At 42.2% G+C, this 18,409-nt stretch overlaps 1 protein-coding gene across 1 annotated transcript in view; it reads left to right on the top strand.

The window, feature by feature from the left end:
* Positions 1-18,409, top strand: part of ankrd50 (ankyrin repeat domain 50) — a 181,139-nt gene that overhangs the window by 140,678 nt on the left and 22,052 nt on the right. The window lies entirely within an intron of this gene.

Below are 18,409 nucleotides of genomic sequence, written 5' to 3'. Positions count from 1 at the left end.
AGAAAACAGTTCTATTTCATTTTTAATTTATGAATTCTTTTACTTGAGAAGGGATTTTTTAAAAACTAGTAACAGTCATATTCTATCTTGATACAAATCTAGCAATTTTCATGGTTGAGTATAAACAATGCTACTTTTGAAGAAACACAGACTGAGAGATTTGTTTAGTTATGTGAATGGCTAATTATTTTCTAATATGATTGGTTAGTAAAAACCAAGTGATCCTGGTAACTGTTTTTGGGAATATTTCAAAGGGATGTAACTATCTGCAACAGAGAGAATTAGTTTGAAACTTCCCAATATAGATAGTTCAGTCTAGAACATTCTGACAGTGTTAAGAAATACAAGAAAACAAATACTGCATATATAAATTCAGTTAACAAAAGAGTAGCTTAGCATTTAGATTGTGATCTTTTATTTTCCTTTCAAGTAGTTAGATAGGATTGCTACTGTAAGTACATAAATGCATTATATTATTTATTCACCACATTTTGTCAAATAAGTTTGTGTGATTGTGCCTTGGAACGTTTTGCTATGTTAAAGGTGCTATATAAATGCAAGTTGTTGTTTAAACTGAAATTAAGCCTAATGTTGTGATAGTTACCATTTATCGAAGACAGGGAAGAGACCCTATGGGGCATACTGTTATTCCTATAACTCAAATAATTAACTCTAAACTTTTCTGTTTGTTATCCTGGGCACCTTACCAAAAGCTTACATGGATAGCAAGGCTGGTGAAGATAAACTCAAAGGCATACAGAGCTGGGACTCCCCTATGAGAGTGGTCGAAGTTACGGGAGCTGAAAAATCATGAGTGGTAGAAAAGATCCAAAAACATAACCCATATCTCTCTCTCTTTCCAGAACTTATTAGTGGCTCTGCTGCCGCCTCACCACCACCACCACCCTCGACTCAAATAAAATATATAACATAATTAAATATCTAAAAAGTAATAGTTCAAAAACAAATAAATACCATTACTCATTCCATTTTGAAAATCTTGCTGACAATCTACAGTCTTCACCTGCACAGACTTGTCCCACCCCCTCCCAGAGCCTTGGTTCTGTGTACTCCCTCATTCCCCAGAACACTATTTTTTCACCTGATGTTTCCCCAGGCATTTCTGCTTTCTACAAATGGGAACTTCCTGCTCCTAAGTACCTGTTTTGTAGCCTCCATGAATGTGTTGAATGTCTGTCTGTGTCCCTCATTTTCCAATTTCTGCACGCATCTACTTCACTTCTCCTCTCATCCCACCCCAATCCGCTCAGCAATTCTTCCCGGTAGCCATATTCCCACTACAGACAGAACTCCCAATGTGTCAAAACATCTGGCCAAAAATTCATATTCTCAAGATTCTGGTGACAGAATGGCCCTTATGGACTCAGATGAATTTTTCAAACATCTACCATTCAGTTCTGTTCATAATTAAAAATTCATTGGGAACTGAGATACCAACTGATCTAGAATAGTAAGGACCAGATCTGCCAGGTCCAGGGACATTCACTAATGCATTATAAGTAACAGTCAGTCTACATTCTGAAACCTTCTAGTTATGATGGACATTATAGGTTGGGGTTTAGATAACTGAGATAAACCACTTGAGCTTCACTTTTGCAGATTGACATTACCTGAATCTCTTGTCTGAATTACTTTAATTCATTTGTTATTTCTGTAACCCATGAGTCACAATGGCCCTGATATTTGTATCATTTAGGTATGTATATTATCATGTATTATCTATGTGTGCATTTTTAAAATATATAATATAAATACTATCTTACACTTAGAATAGCCATTAAATGCTTAAAATTCCTGAAAATGTGTGGAAGGTGATGTATTGTTATTAATACCTGAGTATCTATAGGCACAGGAAGTTTCTTCTTAAATCCCTTTGCCTCTCCAATTCATAGTATCATAGTAGATACAGCACAGGAGGAAGCCATTCGGCCCACCGTGCCTGAGCCAGCTCTTTGAAAGAACTATCCATTTAGTCCCAATTCCCTGCACTTTCCTCATAGCCCTGTGTACTTTTTCCCTTCAAGTATTTATCTAATTCCCCTTCCACTACCCTTTCAGGTAGTGCAGTCCAGATCATTACAACTCGCTACATAAAAAATGTTTCCTCATGTCGCCTCTGGCTCTTTTGCCGATCGCCTTAAATCTGTCTCCTCTGGTTACTGACCCGTCTGCCACTGGAAACAGTTTCTCCTTATTTACCCTGTAAAAACTGTTCATGATTTTGAACACCTCTATCAAATCTCCCCTTAACCACCTCTGTTCTAAGGAGAACAACCCTAGCTTTTTTTCAATTCATTCATGAGATGTGGGCGTCACTGGCAAGGCCAGCATTTATTGCCCATCCCTAATTGCCCTTGAGAAGGTGATTGTGAGCCGCCGCCTTGAAGCCCTGCAGTCCGTGTGGTGAAGTTACTCCCACAGTGATGTTAGGTAGGGAGTTCCAGGATTTTGACGAAGCGACGATGAAGGAAAGGCAATATATTTCCAAGTCAGGATATGTGACTTGGAGGGGAACGTGCAGGTGGTGGTGTTCCCATGTGCCTGCTGCCCTTGTCCTTGAGTTGCTGTCGAAGAGCCCCTGGTTCAATGAGGAGTGTAGAAGAGCATGCCTGGAGCAGCACCAGGCTTACATAAAAATGAGGTGCCAATCTGGTGAAGCGAGAACACAGGACTACATGCATGCTAAACAGCAGAAGCAACATGCTGTAGACAGAGCTAAGCTATTCCACAGCCGAAGGATCAGATCAAAGCTGTGCAGTCCTACCACATGCAGTCATGAATGGTGGTGGACAATTAAAGAACTAACAGGGGGAGGAGGCTTTGTGAACATCCTCAATGATGGCGGAGCCCAGCAGGTGAGTGCAAAAGACAAGGTTAAAGCGTTTGCAACTATCTTCAGCCAGAAGTCCCGAGTGGATGATCCATCTCGGCCTCCTCCCGATATCCCCACCATCACAGAAGTCAGTCTTCAGCCAATTCGATTCATTCCACGTGATATCAAGAAACGGCTGAGTGCACTGGATACAACAAAGGCTATGGGTCGCGACAACATCCCGGCAGTAGTGCTGAAGCCTTGTGCTCCAGAACTAGCCAAACTGTTCCAGTACAGCTACAACACTGGCATCTACCCGACAATGTGGAGAATTGCCCAAGTATGTCCTCTCAACAAAAAGCAGGACAAATCCAATCCGGCCAATTACCACCCCATCAGTCTACTCTCAATCATCAGCAAAGTGATGGAAGGTGTCGTCGACAGTGCTATCAAGCGGCATTTACTCACCAATAACCTGCTCATCAATGCTCAGTTTGGATTCCGCTGGGACCACTCAGCTCCAGACCTCATTACAGCCTTGGTCCAAACATGGACAAAAGAGCTGAATTCCAGAGGTGAGGTGAGAGTAACTGCCCTTGACATCAAGGCAGCATTTGACCGAGTGTGGCACAAAGGAGCCCTAGTAAAATTGAAGTCAATGGGAATCAGGGGGAAAACTCTTTAGTGGCTGGAGTCATACCTAGCACAAAGGAAGATGGTGGTGGTTGTTGGAGGCCAATCATCTCAGCCCCAGGACATTGCTGCAGGGGTTCCTCAGGGCAGTGTCCTTGGCCCAATCATCTTCAGCTGCTTCATCAATGACCTTCCCTCCATCATATGGTCAGAAGTGGGGATGTTCGCGGATGATTGCACAGTGTTCAGTTCCATTCACTACCCTTCAGATAATGAAGCAGTCCGTACCCGCATGCAGCAAGACCTGGACAACATCCAGGCTTGGGCTCATAAGTGGGAAGTAACATTCGCGCCAGACAAGTGCCAGGCAATGACCATCTCCAACAGGAGAGAGTCTAACCACTTCCCCTTGACATTCAACAGAATTACCTTCGCCGAATCTCCCACAATCAACATCCTGGGGGTCACCATTGACCAGAAACTTAACTGGACCAGCCACATAAATACCGAGGCTACAAGAGCAGGTCAGAGGCTGGGTATTCTGTGGCACGTGACTCACCTCCTGACTCCCCAAAGCCTTTCCACCATCTACAAGGCAAAAGTCAGGAGTGTGATGGAATACTCTCCACTTGCCTGGATGAGTGCAGCTCCAACAGCACTCAAGAAGCTCGACACCATCCAGGACAAAGCAGCCTGCTTGATTGGTACCCCATCCACCACCCTAAACATTCACTCCCTTCACCACCGGTGCACCATGGCTGCAGTGTGTACCATCTACAAGCTGCACTGCAGCAACTCGCCAAGGCTTCTTCGACAGCACCTCCCAAACCCGCGACCTCTACCACCTAGAAGGACAAGGGCAGCAGGCACATGGGAACACCACCACCTGCATGTTCCCCTCCAAGTCACACACCATCCCGACTTGGAAATATATCACCGTTCCTTCATCGTCGCTGGGTCAAAATCCTGGAACTCTCTACCTAACAGCACTGTGGGAGGATCTTCACCGCACGGATTGCAGCGGTTCCCTTGCCAGCGACACCCACATTTCATTATTCACCGTTATTCCAGGGCAAATGGAAGAGCAAGTTCCAGTGAGCACACATGCGCAGACAAAAATGGAAGTCTGGAACTTGCTCTAACATTTGCCCTGCTCATTTGAAAGCTGAGCGGGAAGGACAGCTCACCAGCTGAATGAATGGACCAGCACGAACTTGCTCTCAAGCCCAGCTGGAAACAAACTAATCGCTCAATAAAAGAAGTAGGCTGGGTTTTTTCATTCTAAACTAACTTTTAATGGCGTGGTAAGTCTTGATGACAATCCCTCTGGCACTGAAAATTAACTTTTAAAAATGTGGAGTCTCATTACTTCTAATTTTAATTGTTGGATATTTATGAAAAAGAATTTAAATTTTTTTTTAACTTTTTCTGTCGGTCTTTTTTATCTCTGTCTTTTAATTTGATATTTCTTACCCCCTCTTTATTTCACCTCCTCTAACTGATTTTGCATTGAATTTACTGTTGTAGCTTTCACTTCCTGGTTCTGACTCATCTCAGAATCCAGCTGATTGGTTGAGAGGAGAGAGCAATCCTTTCCCCACTCTCACAGCTCACAGAAGCCCAGGAAAGAACGCTGCATTTTTTGCTTCAATGATGAGCTTCAAATTGCCGCCCAAAAGCCTGCGAATAGTTTGTAGGTGAGTTTATAATTAACGAGCGGCGGACAACGTTCGTTTGCCACTCAACGCAATTTCTGGACCATTGTAGTTGGCTTACAGAAGGATGAAAAAGAAAAGATACAGTATGTTATCACAAACCTGCAGCTGCCACGTGCTTCTCTGTTTCCAATGCCCTGTATTGCACCTCTCACGAGAATTTGAAGAGCTTCCTCCATCTAGCAGGTAACAGGGCAGAGGTTTTGGGGTCCCTTACCTGTCATAGCGATGTCGTTGGTTGTCCATTCCCCGAAAAAGAATGTAAAAAAACAAAAGGAAGAATTTCCTTTAGTTACCATGACATGCAATAAAATCTTGGTATCAGCATTCAGCCCATTTTGTGAATGCTGACAGGTACACACATTAAACAGTTAGATTCCATTTGAGGTTTTTATCAGGGTGATTGCATGTATGGCCGTAAGTGAAGGAACACTTCCAGGTGAAAGCTAGAGGTTGATGGTAAGCAATTCAAGCATTTCAACACAATGTGAGGGAAAGTCATCATGAATGGCAGACATACCTAGTACTGTACATTCTTAAAAGGTGTGGCTGGCTCCTCTCTCCTGGCACTGAGATCATGTTCTTTGAGGAAGTAATGGGCAGGGTGGATAAAGGGGAACCAATGGATGCAGTATATTTGGATTTCCAAAAGGCATTTAATAAGGTTACTGCACAAGATAAGAGCTCATGGTGTTGGGGATAATATACTGGCATGGATAGAGGATTGGCTAACTAACAGAAAACAAAGAGTCGGGATAAAAGGGTCATTTTCAAAATGGCAATCTGTAACCAGTGGGGTGCAGCAGGGATCGGTGCTGGGGCCTCAACTATTAAGAATATGTATCAATGACATGGAAGAAGGAACAGTGTATTGTGGCCAAATTTGCTGATGATACAAAGATAGGTGGAAAAGCAAGATGCGAGGAGGACATAAAGTGTCTGCAAAGGGATATTGACAGGTTAAGTGGGCAAAAATTTGGCAGATGGAATATAATGTGGGAAAATGTGAAGTTATCCACTTTGGGAGGAAAAATAAAAAAGCAAAACATTATTTGAATGGAGAAATACTACAAAAGGCTGAGGTACAGACGGATCTGGGTGTCCTCATATATGAAACACAAAAAGTCAACACATAGATGCAGCAGGTAATCCGGAAGGCAGATGGCATATTGGCCTTTATTTCTAGGGGGATGGAGTATAAAAGCAGGGAAATCATGCTACAAGTGTACAGGGTGCTGGTGAGATCACACATGGAGTACTGCGTACAGTTCTGGTGCCCTTACTTAAGGAAAGATATACTTGCATTGGAGGCGGTTCAGAGAAAGTTCACGAGGTTGATTCCAGGTATGGAAGGATTGTCTTATGAGGAAAGATCGAACAGGTTGGGTCTATACTCATTGGAGTTTAGAAGAATGAGAGGAGATCTAATTGAAACATATAAGATTCTGAGGGGACTCGATAGGGTAGGTGCTGAGAGGGTGTTACCCCTCATGGGGGAATCTAAAACTAGGGGCATAGTCTCAGAATAAGGGGTCTCTCGTTTAAGACTGAAATTAGGAGGAATTTCTTCTCCCAGATGGTGGTGAATCTTTGGTATTCTTTACCCCAAAAAGCTGTGGAGGCTGAGTCATTGAATACATTCAAGGCTGATTTAGACAAATTTTTGATCAGCATGGGAGTCAAAGGGTATGGGGAAAAGGCAGGAAAGTGGAGTTGACGAAAAAATCAGATCAGCCATGATCTCATTAAATGTCGGAGCAGGCTCGAAGGGCCAAATGGCCTACTCCTGCTCCTATCTCCTATGGTCTTATGTGCATGGGATGTTGGCATTAGCATTGACTGTCCCTGAACAGCTCACCTTGGGGGCCTGCATTATTCTATGCCAAGCAGGGCCTCACTCATCTGACTTGCATCATCCAGCAGCATTTCTAGAGCTTCATCTGAGAATCTAGGGGCTTTCTGCCCTCCTGCAGGCCTGACCAACGTTATTTTGTTGGTAGCTTTGCTGCTGTTCTCCCAAGCTGTTTGGATGGCTGCCCTCTCTCCCAAAGTGAAAGCTCCCAGTCAGTAGCATTCCTGACCCCCAGAGCTTGCCCCAATTATTTAAATTGGGCTGATCTTGGTAATTACGGTGGGGAAAGCCCACTTCATATTGGGTCGACATGAATTGTGCACCGTGATTTCACTCAGCTGAAAAATCTAGGCTTAGACATGCTGCAAATATTTGTACCAGCTGATAGCCACCGTTTTGACAAGACTGCAGAAGGGGCAGGTGTGTTCATATGGTTTACTGGAATTTTTGCAATGTTCAGTTTTTTTTAAATGGAAGTTTACAAATTGGCTCCATGGAAGTTGTCTTTTCCAAGGTGATACAATTTTCCTCCTATACCCCCTTACCTGAAAGTAATAACTTTAATGCTGCAATTATGTTGCATCACTATTACCAGTGACAGCCCCAATTCCAGAGCTGACAGTCTCCTGAATAGATCCACCTTGAGAGATGCTTCCCCACTCTTTCCCGCCCCCCCCCACCCCCTCAGCCCATGCCACCAACAGCAAAGCCAGATAGTTGTCACCAGTGCTGCCCTTTTGTTCTGACCGCAGATCTCAAGCCACATACATAGGGCTGTAAAAGATTATTACATTGTTGGCCCTGTGCAGACCTTCCCTGGCATTGGAGAAGCATCATGGCCAGAATCTCTAGCCAAGATATTGGCTTTTGCAACTGGAGCTGTTTGTGTTGTTGCTAGTACTTTGAATCCATTTCATTGAAAGCAGTTCCATGGTGTAATATGGCATGAAATGACTGGGTTATAAGGAAGAAAACCTGCTCAAGACTGATGTGCATAACAACAACAATTTGCATTTGTATAGCGCCTTTAGCGTAGTAAAATGTCCCAAGGTGCTTAACAGGAGCGTTAGCAGACAAAATTTGACATCGAGTCACATAACAGGTGACAGAACAGGTGACCAAAAGCTTGATAAAAGAGGTAGGTCTTAAAGGAAGAGAGAGAGGTAGCAAGGCGGAGAGGTTTAAGGAGGGAATTACAGAGCTTAGACAGCTGAAGGCAAGGCCGTCACCGGTGGGTCAAAGGAAATTGGGGATATACAAGAAGCCAGAATTGGAGGAATACAGAGTTCTTGTATGGCTGGAGAAGGTTACAGAGAAAGGGAGGAGCTAGTAAATGTAGGGATTTGAACACCAGAATGAGATTTTTAAATTCGAGGTGCTGCAGGACCAGGAGCCAGTGTAGGTCAGTGAACAGGACTTGGTGCGAGTTAGGATATGGGCAGCAGAGTTTTGGATCAACGGAAGTTTACCGAGGGTGGAAGAAGGGAAGCATTGGAACAGTCAAATCTGGAGGTAACAAAAGCAGCCAGGATTGTGCAACTGTAGTCCTCTGCTATGATGAGACCTGGCTAGAACGGTTCTCTGATAGAGGTCTGATCAGGCTCATTATTAAGGCAGTAGGAGTGATAACCACTGTAGGTGGTCACTATTAACAAATGGTCTGTCTACACAAACTATTTTACTACCCCAGTGTTCACACTGCCCTTACTTAATAATGCAGTTTCTCCTGAGGATATGATTACTGTTCAGTAGTCATTACATTTTTTGTTTCTTTTATGTTCAATTTTAGAAAAAAAAGTATCTTTGGAACAATTACTTGGGAGATTCTCTGCTAGATGGAAATCTTGTGACAAAATCCAGTCAATCTATTAGAGCAAAGAATTGGAACAGATAATTGTTTATTCTAAAACCAGATTTGCATACAATGAGCCAATACAACATTTTGCAGCTGACATTCGAACATTATGATGAGATTACAGTCTTGAAGTAGTGACGTCTTTTTTTATATATAATTTTTTTTTATTCGTTCATGGGATGTGGGCGTCGCTGGCAAGGCCAGCATTTATTGCCCATCCCTAATTGCCCTTGAGAAGGTGGTGGTGAGCCGCCTTCTTGACCCGCTGCAGTCCGTGTGGTGAAGGTTTCTCCTGCAGTGCTGTTAGGTAGGGAGTTCAAGGATTTTGACCCAGTGACGATGAAGGAACGGTGATATTGTGAAATTCATATAGGTGGTTTTATTCAGTTTTGACTGTGTCTTTGATAGCAAGGAAGAGAGGGATAGATAGTGACAGCACTGCATGGGGAATCCCTATCTGGCATCACTGGTTTGTGAGTTTCTAAATGATCTCTGTAAACATTGCATTTGATGTTTTGTGATTGGATCCTGGACATTTATCTTTGTGTCTATCTCTGCTGTCTCTGCCGTTCACTTCTATGTTTTCTTTTTCTTTTTCTCTCTCTGTGCTTATGCGTGTGTGTATCTGATCTGACAGCTATTAGAAAATGTAAACATTTTAATTACTATCAATAAAATATGGGTGGTACTTGTTTTTTAAGTTGAAAAAGAACTCTGGATGAGGAAAGACATTAACATTAAATACTTTACCTCAGTAAAGCTATTGAAATTTGTCCTCCAGGTATTCTTCAAAGGATTTTGAAAAACAACTGAGCAAAAATGAGCAAAAACTGTTATCAGTTAAAGAATAATATTCCAACAGATCAACAGACTGGCACTGATGCATCCAGGGAAATTGGATAAATTGCACATGCACAAACTGTAGTATCTGTAGTCAGCTAACAGAGACACAAATCTGGACAAAAATATCAGATCTGAGCCAAGACTTTTGGGAGAGGCTGATGCCTTCAAGTAAAGGCATTAATGAATGCATTAAAAGACAACTAGGTGAATTCACCATCATGTTATTGTCCAGTATGTAATTTTTTTGATTTTTTTTATTTTGCTTAAAACCTTATTTTGGATGTTAGAAATTTCAGTTACTAATCAAAAAATGATGGATGATTTTTTTTTCTAGAAAGTGTTTTGTGTTATTTGTGGAGAAAACATGTTAGAGCACCGCCTATAGGCACACAGTGACGGATGATAGAGCGCGTCTGCGCGCGCACACACACACACATTTACTTAGCTGGAACAGCAAATGTGGACCTCAAGGAGGACAGGAATGAGCTGGACTTTGATGGCCTTCTAATCGAAAACTATACTCTCTGTCAAGGCTCATACTGAAGGGTGTTCAGTGGCTATGATACAGTAGTCCAGCAAGGAGCCATTGACTCAGGAAAGGACAGAAAACTTATGAGGGAAAAAAGGGTAATACTCTGGAGCTCCTCCAATAGCTCAGAAAGTAAATGCTCCCACCCGGGTGCAGTACTCTACTATGCAGACCAACAAGGTTCCACCCCACTGCTTTTATCTGGGGTGATATAAGGAGTGCTACAATTGGCCTAAGTTCCTCTATGTTGATGAGAAAAGTCAGCCAATGTTTCCAATCCTTACTGTTGTCAAGTGATCTCTGCTGGAGGGTTTGCAAGAGTGGATATCTGGTAAGGATAAGATTGGACTGAACTATAATTCCCTCCCCCTCCACAAAGGTCAAATGGTAATTCAGCATGCACTATCCGAGCTTAAATGTGAAAAGTAGTTACTTGGGCAAACACTGCCAGCATCTGTGGACTTGTTCCGCAGCATGAGTCACCACTTTAAGAAGAGGGAAGCAAACTGAGGTGGTATGGGAGAATATAATCCTGTTAGATTAACATGGGTGACATAGAAGCAATATACTTTGCTTCAACTTGCTGATATACTCTGTTTCAGCAAATAAAGGCTACAGTTTTATCTTTCAGTCCAGTAGAACATCTCAGTCTTTTGTGAGTCTTGATCCTTATTACATTTTGTACAGTATACAGTGCCTGTCCCTGGTTAGTCTCTCCTTAGAATATATTAATCAAACTGTGTTCTTTAAGTTTCTGAGGGGGTGCTGATAAAAGCTTTAATTTTGTATGTTTTCCTTAGTGAATACAAGAAAATAGAGGGGAAGAGGAAGTGAAGAATATATAGGATGGGTAACTGTATTCATGTAATTGGATTTGTTTTTTGGAGCATGCAGGGGACTGAGTCCCTTGTGGGATGTGCGCCTTGCCCTGGGGTATTGTGTGACTAGAAACATTCCTTTGATAACCACGGGCCTCAAAGGGAAACCAGGAAATGCATTTGGGTAAGGATTGTTTATGGAGAAACAGAGGAAATTAATAAATCAAGGAAGCCAGCACACCAGTTCCTTTTGAATATAGAAAATGACGTCTTTAATAAAAAATCTGAACAATGATGTAGGGGGCAAAGATACAGGGTCACAGACCCGTAAGTTACGACTGCGGCATGCCATAGTCTGCTGAGTTGCACAAAACCATGGGAACTCTGTTGAAATGAATAGATATTTATCAAAATAAATCACTTATTTGCCTTCAGGCTCTAAGGCATATTGGTTAAAAAGAAGTCTCCCACTTCCTAACGCAAATATGACTGTCCAGTAATGAAGGAAATGGTTTTGGACTCATGAGAAGGGGTTTCATTCCCTCTGCATACCTGTGGTTTGAAGTGAGACAAAGAGCCATAGACAACAAAATTCAGCATACAAGTCAAGCAAACCTCAAGGTGTGACTTCCACAATGATGCAAGCAATCATTTTATAGTTCGGCTGCCCAGCAACTTTTATCCCAGTGCAACACAGCCTATGCATTGGTTTTTAGGGCAACAATCACAGGGCTTATTTCCCATCAACCACCTTCAAATGTTTCACTATTTTAAATATGCAATAATATGTCCATCCTTAGTGTGAACAGTACCAGGCTGTTGATGTTATGAAATGTACTGTTTGTTGACAATTCTACCAGCAGCTGCTAAAAGTGTGCATTTGTAAAACAAATAAATGGGAGCTTAGGTGACTATTATAAACTACTTACAGGGAGTAACATCATCAGAACCCTGGATTAGGTTGCTACCTTGATCGTTATGTTCTGAGTTTATCATTACATGCTCCACCTCAAGGTAATGCACATATTGTAAAAAATAAACCTCTTGGCTAAAGACTCCCATCCCATTGTAGGATTTTGTACAGCTAATGTTGGTGCTGCAATGTAAATGCGGACCTCTAGTGATGCTGCAGCATGTCATTGATCTTCAGTGGTCGTTTCTGAACAATGGAGGATGCCAGTATTGTACAACTGGGATCCACAGTACATCTTTTAACTACAGCTGTCCAAAGACCAGAAATTGTTAACTTACTTTTACATGTCCTGACAAATGTTCCCCCTCTGGCCTCACCAAAGATATGTTTAGGTACAGTTCTACAGATGGTGGTAGCCCTCTGGTGACACACCCAAGTGGTCATTCTTGGGTAGAGCCATGACAGCCTTGGTCCAAACATGGACAGAAGAGTTGAATTCCAGAGGTGAGGTGAGAGTGACTACCCTTGATATCAAGGCAGCATTTGACCTAGCATGGCACCAAGGAGCCCTAGTAAAATTGAAGTCAATGGGAATCAGGGGGAAAACTCTCCAGTGGCTGGAGTCATACCTAGCACAAAGGAAGATGGTAGTGATTGTTGGAGGCCAATCATCTCAGCCCCAGGACATTGCTGCAGGAGTTCCTCAGGGCAGTGTCCTAGGCCCAACCATTTTCAGCTGCTTCATCAATGACCTTCCCTCCATCATAAGGTCAGAAATGGGGATGTTCGCTGATGATTGCACAGTGTTCAGTTCCATTCGCAACCCCTCAGATAATGAAGCAGTCCGTACCCGCATGCAGCAAGACCTGGACAATGTTCAGGCTTGGGCTGATAAGTGGCAAGTACCATTTGTGCCATACAAGTGCCAGGCAATGACCATCTCCAACAAGAGAGAGTCTAACCACTTCCCCATGACATTCAATGGCATTACCATCGCAGAATCCCCCACCATCAACATCCTGAGGGTCACCATTGACCAGAAACTTAACTGGACCAGCCATATAAGTACTGTGGCTACAAGAGCAGGTCAGAGGCTGGGTATTCTGCGGTGAGTGACTCACCTCCTGACTCCCCAAAGCCTTTCTACCATCTACAAGGCACAAGTCAGGAGTGTGTTGGAATACTCTCCACTTGCCTGGATGAGTGCAGCTCCAACAACACTCAAGAAGCTCGACACCATCCAGGACAAAGCAGCCCGCTTGATTGGCACCCCATCCACCACCCTAAACATGCACTCCCTTCACCACCGGCGCACTGTGGCTGCAGTGTGTACCATCCACAGGATGCACTGCAGCAACTCGCCAAGGCTTCTTCAACAGCAACTCCCAAACCAACGACCTCTACCAGCTATAAGGTCAAGGGCAGAAGGCACATGGGAACGCCACCACCTGCTCGTTGCCCTCCAAGTCACACACCACCCCGACTTGGAAATATATCGCCGTTCTTTCATCGTCGCTGGGTCATAATCCTGGAACTCCCTACCTAACAGCACTGTGGGAGAACCTTCACCACACGGACTGCAGCGGTTCAAGAAGGCGACTCACCACCACCTTCTCAAGGGCAATTAGGGATGGGCAATAAATGCTGGCCTCGCCAGCGACGCCTACAACCCATGAACGAACAAAACAATTCCTCCTCTATAGGCCAAGGCACGGAATCTCAGCACGCTATTTATCTGGGGTGGGAAGAAGGACTATCACAGCCGAGCCTGATCCTATCCTGACCCAACATTTACACATTTGCACTTAACGGCTGCCAACAATGGATAATCAGACTAGAGTCCTGGCTGTTATCCCCACTCTTCTTCCTAACCCAGTGATGTTGTGCCACACTTCACCCCTTTCTGAAATGCTAGTCTTTATACTCGGATTTATACTAGTCTCTATGACTCAGTATGACACCGTGCAGTGGATTTTTCCCCTCCTCCCAATCAAGTTAAGTTCCTATGACGGATCCTTAATTATTGGAAATTCAGTGCATACCGCCCGTGATTTTCTGACCATTAAAATAAACAGTAGGAAAGTCTAGGTAATGCGTACCTGAATTTCAGATTTGTACTGAGGGCAGGTGAGGCTCCCCACTGGCAGCAAAAACTCATAAAATTCCCACCATTGAATTGGAGTTCCAACATGCAATTCCACAAGACACTCCTATGGTCATTCTAGATTGCCATTGGAAGAAGCCCATAAGCAAATTTCTAGCTTTCTCTCTTGATTGAAGATTCTGGGAATGGGAGGTGCTATAAATGAAAGGGTAGACAAAAGTCAAATAAATAACAAAAAATAGTGATGTAGGAGCTCAATAAAGACTTGAGTTTCTTATAAATTTATCAAGCCCCTTAAAATATCAGGATGTGTGACATAACTGAATTGTTGTCAGTCCTGTACAGTCGTTCTTGTAAATTAAAGAGTTCCAGTAGTGGTTAATATTTCTCACAAATTACTTCTGGAAGTGGGGTTAATGACTCCATTTTTAAAAAAAATTAGAATTCCCATCGTTTCTCATTCATTTCAAAGCATTATACTCGTGTAAACTGGGTAGCAGTGAAACACTGTATGTAGCCAAATAAGATTTATTTTTAAAAGCAAGAAAGGAAATGTTAAGTGCGTTCCAATTGAAATGTAGCTAAATGTGGTTAGTGAGACTGTTGAACTTTTGTGTTCAACCTTATAATAAAGTAGCCTTTGCATTTTGTAATTGTAGTTCCTGAGACCACCCTGTGCTTAATTTACTGACAATAAGTGACAAGAGACATCATCATTCTAATTTTCTTGAAATTGTAACCAGATTTGACATGTGGGTTTATCCATGTTTGTGCAAATACAATAATGTATCAAAAGCAGTGTCTTTGGTTTTTATTGGCTTAGTCATCGGAATTTCTGACTGCAGAGATTTAAGTAACTGAAATTTATGCTGGAGTAGGAATGAAGTATATTTTTTTATAAAAGTTGACGTAAGCATTTCTTTGCGCTGGATGTGTTCTGCCTTTTAAATTATGCACAATCATATGCTTTGCACCAGTACAGTGCTATGGAGTAGCTTCAAAAATGCTTGTGAAGTTAAAACCCTTAAAAGCATACCTCATATTTAGGTTCTTCTAGATAAGATAAGATAAGAAATAGGAGCAGGAGTAGGCCAATCGGCCCCTCGAGCCTGCTCCGCCATTCAATAAGATCATGGCTGATCTGATCCTAACCTCAAATCTAAATTCATGTCCAATTTCCTGCCCGCTCCCCGTAACCCCTAATTCCCTTTACTTCTAGGAAACTGTCTATTTCTGTTTTAAATTTATTTAATGATGTGGCTTCCACAGCTTCCTGGGGCAGCAAATTCCACAGACCTACTACCCTCTGAGTGAAGAAGTTTCTCCTTATCTCAGTTTTGAAAGATCAGCCCCTTATTCTAAGATTATGCCCCCTAGTTCTAGTTTCACCCATCCTTGGGAACATCCTTACCGCATCCACCCGATTAAGCCCCTTCACAATCTTATATGCTTCAATAAGATCGCCTCTCATTCTTCTGAACTCCAATGCGTAGAGTCCCAATCTACTCAACCTCTCCTCATATGTCCGCCCCCTCATCCCCGGGATTAACCGAGTGAACCTTCTTTGTACTGCCTCGAGAGCAAGTATGTCTTTTCTTAAGTATGGACACCAAAACTGTATGCAGTATTCCAGGTGCGGTCTAAACTGTCTGAAGAGAATTCTGCTGCAAAGACTGTTACAGTATATTTTTTTTGTTCATTGTAGCAAACTTAAAAGCTGGTTCTGCTAAACTTTGTATAGTGTGCCTTCTACTAAGGGAGTAGTGTGTACTCTGGTATTTGAGATGTTTTAGCAATGCAGGAGGTGAAGCTTTTTGCATCTAATTAGACAGATATGTACAGATTTACTTTAAACTGCTGTTTTCAGCAATGCTATAGAAGTTATTTTGAATTTAAAAAGTACATATATCAATGAGAGCCATGCATGTTGCATTACTGTTGTAATGTAGGTAATGCGGCAGTTATGTTTTTTGGGGGAGGGAAATATTGGCCAAGATACAAGTCATCTTCCATCCTTTGTGATTATTGTTAGGATATCTTTATAGTTTAGCAGTACAGATAATTATTCCATCCAAAACTTGGTGCCTCCCAAACATGCAGTATCCATCTTGAGTGTGAGCTCAGATCTCCAAGTAGTGCTGAAACACAACCACCTGCTGTAGAGGAAAGTACACTTGCGACTAACGCCAATGTATGCTGAAGGGTCCAAGGTGAATGTCTAGCTCAACTCCTAGATTTGCACTGGATTAAATCCAGTGTAGATTCAACATTGAAACATAAGTGGTAGTGTAAATGCTGCCAACTAGCACACTTTAGAAGCCTGCCAACACAATAATTGTCAGAGTCGGCAGTTTGTAGCAGTATAAAATAATAGGCTGTGTTAATGATGCATGCCGTTATTGATGTGCAAATCGGCCAGAAAGTTTAGGGGATTAAGAGATACGCCATGAGTTGTGAATCTCCGGAACTAGCTGGTTGATTTACGCCGCTCCGCCGTTTGCATCCCACAAACGGCATCTCGCCCTTAGCCTCCTCATTATTTTTAAGAACGTGCTGGATTTGCACATTCATTGCCCATTAAACTCGCCACAGAAAGTTGGGGCTGGAACTTAACAGTGTAAGTACCTCTTCAACTACGTGATTATTGTTAATGCAATGCCAATCAACCTCTCTGGTCCAGAAAGTGAACAATTTAAACTGTTCAATCTCATTGCCGTATGTAGTAAATTGTTGTTGGAGATTTTTAAAATGTCAAATTTTCAATTTTTTACATTTTTTTCTTACTTTTCCTTTCTGTCTCTCTTTTCTCTCTCTCTCAATCCAATCTTTCTTTCCCTCTATTTATTTCTCTTTTTGTGCTTGATTTGAATCTAATTCACCTACTCTGAATCACCACCCTTCTCAGTCATTGCTCTCCTTAAATCTCATTGGTTCAGGAGATACACTGTTGATACTGCCGTTCACTAAGGTCCCAGATGCCCCATTGCCTTCCAGCAAGTTACGGCGGAAAAAAATTTTGAGCTGAAGAGTGCAGGAAAAAGTCAAACTAATGGCGTACACCGCAAGATGCCCTGCTCCAGCAAGACCTAGCCCAATATAACTTCAGAGGTGCAAAGTGTAAACTGATTTTGCAGCCTGCAGGTAGTATCTCTGTCCTGGCAATTAGTTATATTCCTTCGCAACATAGATGGTAGACATTATTGGCTGTGTTACCTCACTGGTTTCTGTCCATTGATTCATTATATGGTTATTAGCTGGTGACAGAGTCTTTGATTTGAGGCCTGAAGTAGGTGACAGTGTAATGTTTTCAAGGACTGTGTTGGATAATTTATCCCAGGCTCCATATAATAGGTTAATATTGACGTGGAAGATTTCAGAATGAATGACTTAGCAAGTTATTGTGAAGAAGGTGTTGAGTTTATATAGGATATTGTCATATATCCCTATTCCCTTCTGCGGAGGTACATCTATACTTACAGAAGGTAGTCAATGGTGGAGAATGGAACCCTTTTCTACTCTTGTTCCCAGTGCTCCCAGTATCCACTTCAGGCACTGTCAAGTCCAGTACAGCATTTCCAAATGTAGAGTAAAGCTTCCTCAGCAATTCTGGAAGAAAATGGCTGACCTCAACGTCCTGAAGACCATCCTATATAACACCAATGTGGCATTTTCATTTCCCTTTTGAATGAGACTTCCAATTTGTGGTCTGTTTTATGGTGTGGTCTTGTATGAAATGGGTGGGTTAAACTGATTTCATGTAGGACCTTTACAGTCAAGTAAAAAAGACACTTCCATCACATTAGCTAGAAGTGTATTCAGTCAAAGGTTGTGAGGTTAAAAAAAAAACCACTGCACCACTCGGCCTTTTTGCAGCAGAACAAATGAACCGTTTTAAGTACTGAATTTCCTTCGCAGCTTTTACCAATGTGCACGTAGAGCCCATAACATAGGTTATTCGCTTCACGCTTTTTGAAGAAATCTTGAGCAGTATTGCTATGCCACCTACTTTAAATTGTTTTTCTTCATCGTGCATTGTTTAAATATAGATTTGTGCCCCTCATTCCTTTCCCTGCATACCTGTTCTAATTAGTGTGTATAGTTTTTCAGGCCACAGTTCACACTTTAGTGACATGTTAATGACCTCATTATAAACTTTACAAATGCTTATTTCAATACTTGAATTCATTTAGTTTCTAGATAATTAAATAAGATTGGATGAACAATTTAAAAATTAGTGGATCACCGTGGCACTGCTCACAGAATATATTCTCTCTTAACTTTCTCTGTTATCTTTGTCATTTATTTTCCTCTTCT

This window comes from Heptranchias perlo, chromosome 1 (genome assembly GCF_035084215.1).
Source record: "Heptranchias perlo isolate sHepPer1 chromosome 1, sHepPer1.hap1, whole genome shotgun sequence".
Lineage (NCBI taxonomy): Eukaryota > Metazoa > Chordata > Chondrichthyes > Hexanchiformes > Hexanchidae > Heptranchias > Heptranchias perlo.
The sequence above is the reverse complement of the archived record's forward strand: the minus strand, read 5'-3'. Positions and strand labels throughout refer to the sequence as shown.